Raw genomic sequence first — 4,004 nt, 5'->3', positions numbered from 1 at the left:
TATATATATATATATATATATATATATATATATATATGGCGCCAATACTTCCCTAGGGCCTTGTTTCAAATGAGTAAATATATGAACTCTGCGTCATTAAGAGCGTTTTTGTCATTTACTAAGGTCATCCTGGATCACCGGTCAGGGTAATCATGTCGCTAACCCCCCAGCTGCTTCTTCTCCGCAGGTCACATGTCAACAGAAATCAATTAGCAGCGTACGCCTTCGCCGTACTGACCCAGCAGACAGGATGAAGCCAACCTGCACTATTCCAGATTCAAACTGTGAAGCAAGCGTGAGAACCACTTGAGCACCATGATGGCAAGTAGGGCCCAAAATATATTGCGCAACACATGCCGCATTGATGTCTAGAGGTGCGCATCATCTGACGTTTACTGGACAGGATTATTGGCTTCCACTTTTTACGCGATCAAAATGTCGAGCGGCAATGCTAAACAGACCCAGCACCGCCGTCTCGCAGATCTCAAAGCCACTTTATCAAAGCTACTAGATTTAAGATTGACTGTAAAATCTTGACGTAGTTGCCGCACTCCCTTGAACATGGACATAATTTTAAAAAGTAATAATTTTATCGGCACACTTCTGGACGCTCCACATCTTATTTCTCAGAATTTTGAAACGGCGCACATCCCTTCCACATCCAACAGAGTTGGCATACCCCCGATCCCTCAAACATACCCCCCAAAATATATTTGGAACATTTCTGGACGTAGATGGTCACCTCAACTTTTCTCAAACATTTTGAAGCCTCCTTCAACATCTCGGACACATCTTAAAAATCCTCATCGTTTTCAAATTTGGTCTGTGTGAGGGCAAAGTGATGCGCTGATAAAGATGCAAAAATATTTATTTAATACCTGGATATTTTTTCTGTGGAATCTTTCTTTATCAGATAAGTTTGCATCTGCAGATGATCAAAATCCAAATACGTGGTGAATCATAACAGTTTTATTGGCTCGCGCTTGCTGTAATCTGCTGGCATTTGATGAAGGTCCGTCAACAATTTAGTGCAAAAACAAGTCCGATTTTTTTTTTAAGGCTCAGATCTAGAGGTTTGGGCTGATATAATGACAACAATAGGACATCAGTTCAAAAATTTCAAGACATGAACATGTGGCAGCCTGCAGAGCTGCTTGTGAGCATTCACCTGTTCTGGGAGCGAGAGCCGGTCTTACCACTTCTCCGATTTATTTCTAACGGACGACCTGCTCATAGAGGGTGCTCAAACTTTTTGGATCCAGGGGAGGAATCTTCACGTAGATCCCCTCAAAATATTAATGTCAATTAAGCAACCAACACGTGCACCCCTAAATGCCGTAAGAAAAAAAAAGGTGCCTATTTTCAAGGGAAAAGTACTAATGTTGATATACTGTAACAAATCGATATTTTGACCACTCTAAATGGTCCTTAGCTGTGATTTTGAGCCCCGAAAGGTTGTTCATCTAACTGTGCCTTGCAATTGGCTGGCAACCAGTTCAGGGTGTACGACTGCACGAGGACAGCTGGACACGACCTTTGTGAGGATAACCAGTTGTTTAATGACAACTTTATTTTACAACTTCTTATTTAACCTTTCATCCACCATTTTCTAATACACTGCTGGAGCCTATTACAGCTGTCTTCAGGCAGTAGGCGGGGTGCACCCTTCACTGGGTGCCAGCCAATCGCAGGGCACACATAGACGAATAATCTTCCGCTCTCACACTCACACTTAGAGACAATTTAGAGCGCTCCATTAACCTGCCATGCATGCTTTTGGAATGTGGGAGGAAATCACGGGACCCGGAAAAAAAAACCCACGCAGGCATGGGAGAACATTCAAATTCCACAAAGGAAGGCAGGAGCCGGAATCGAAACCTGCACCTCTGCACTTCAAGGCCTACACGCTAACCATGAGTCAACGACCCTGCCACCCACTTTTCATTGTATCGTTTATAAAATAATAAATACATGAATAAATAATTTGATCAACCAATTTTGAAAGAAAAATAACAAATGGCAAAAAAAGATGATATTAATAAAAACAAACATGACATTAGTATCTTCTATATTTCTTTTGATGGCGGCGCGGGCACCCGCAGCGGCTCCTCTTGTTGTATGTTGTGAGAGGGAAGAAATTTCATTTGTGCTGTATGTTGCACATTTGACAATAAAGTTGTACTTGATACTTGACTATTGATCATAAACTGCCTGACTTTGCCCACTCCTGCCCTTGAAGCGAGCAGACCTCTTTCGTGGCAACCAGCGCTCCTATTGGCACCTTCCCATGTGACTCAAAATTGCCAGTTGCACACGAAAACCATGACGGGGCAAACGACAGTCTCACTGTGATGACATCACTCCGCATGTCAACACATGACTCACGTCTTTCAATGTCTCTACAGCCATAGAGTTGTAGGCTTTTATTGTTTTATTGTCTCTCTCTCTCTCTCTCTCTCTCTCTCTCTCTCTCTCTCTCTCTCTCTCTCTCTCTCTCTCTATCTCTCTCTCTCTCAACACACTCCTCATCCCCCCAGGCCAAGACATAACCTTGCATTCGTCATCGTTTTGTATTGTTTGCAGATTGTCAACATTTTTTTCTCTTAAAGATCGATTGTAGAGCTCAATGGTGTAGTGGTTCACACAGTTGCACAAGGGGGAAGTCTGAGTTTGCCTCACTACATCTGCCAACATTTGTCACTCCGGTTCCAAAAAGCAGTTTCTCTCAGTTGCATGTATTTAATTTTTTTTTTTTTTTTTTACATTTTTTAAAAATTAAATCTCTTTATCATTAACCAGTTTGAATAACTTTTACTAATAGAGGCCTGACTATAGAAAGGCCCTTTCTCAACTTTTCGATCCACGTACCCACTCCAACATTGGCGCAGGGTAAAAAAAACGTGACTATAAATGCTAACCGTTAGCACGTCAGTGGTGTTTTGCTTCGTTTGTTAGCATCAAGCAGGCAATTCTATGTGCTTGTTTTAACTACACAAGTAATTAGTGATGTAATTCTCTTTGTTTGATGTTTAGTTAAAGAGTAAACTTGAACTAGGTGTGGCAAAAACATTTTGAAGACCATTTTGTGATTAATCATTCACTATTTGCCAAAGGAAATTGGCTGTATTCTTCTCCTTTGCAATTAGAAATTGATTCATTGTTCAGCTAGAATTCTTTCCTCAACTTTTGAGTTCCAACAAAGTCACGTTGATGAGCAAAGAGCTTTTCCCCGCACTCTGAAAGCATCTCTCCTCAGAGCATTAATTGTGGACATTCCTCCTGGTTGGTGGAATTCAATATGTCCAACGATCCCAGTGTGGATCAAACGGAGGGATTGTAGTCTACTTATTTGGCTGTGGGACACTGCCTCCATTCATTTGTGGTACAATCTGATTCCTTGGGCGGCGCTCTTGGCCACACACTCGATGTTGGGTGGACTCACTCGCGTTTGGGACCGCTTCCATCGTCTTTATCGGCAAAACTGGACACTGGACTGGACTTGAAGCTTCACTGACAGGTCAGATAGATTTTGATGTCTTCATATTGTCGCTTGGTGTCATATGTTTATGTGAATTCTTGGTTCATATTATGATCTGAATACCTGAAAAAAATGTTGTTTTGTTTGTTCAGAAGAAAAAAAAAACACAACACACATAAATCAAAAATGTGCTGCATTGTGGTGAGTTTCATATTTCATATACCATAAAGAAGCATCTCATGACAAATCAAGTTGAGTTTCATCAATATTTGAAATGATTTATTCAGGGTCTTTCATAAGTTTAAGCAGCTCGTGAAAAAAAAGGAAATCAAAAAATCTTTTGTACCTTTTTGGTATATTGGCCAATTATGGTATATGGTATAAAAAAAAAAACAACAACAAAAATGCTTTAAGTGACAATATTTGTCAGTCGTTTGTCCATTTTAATGAATGGATTATTTTGCACCGGGGCTTTTAATTTTCATACTTATTCAATTTTTAAATATATATATATATATATATATAT

The 4,004-nt window shown here is 40.3% G+C and overlaps 1 protein-coding gene across 1 annotated transcript in view; it reads left to right on the top strand.

Annotated features, from left to right (window-relative positions):
- Positions 1-2,964: 2,964 nt before the first annotated feature.
- Positions 2,965-4,004, top strand: part of LOC109510799 (claudin-4-like) — a 27,231-nt gene continuing 26,191 nt past the window's right edge. The window contains exon 1 of the mRNA XM_019861392.1: positions 2,965-3,517. The gene's annotated coding sequence lies outside the window, so the exon portion shown is untranslated. The remainder of the gene's footprint in view (positions 3,518-4,004) is intronic.

Source organism: Hippocampus comes, unplaced genomic scaffold, assembly GCF_001891065.2.
Source record: "Hippocampus comes isolate QL1 unplaced genomic scaffold, H_comes_QL1_v1.1 scaffold122, whole genome shotgun sequence".
In the NCBI taxonomy this organism is placed as follows: domain Eukaryota; kingdom Metazoa; phylum Chordata; class Actinopteri; order Syngnathiformes; family Syngnathidae; genus Hippocampus; species Hippocampus comes.
The sequence above is the reverse complement of the archived record's forward strand: the minus strand, read 5'-3'. Positions and strand labels throughout refer to the sequence as shown.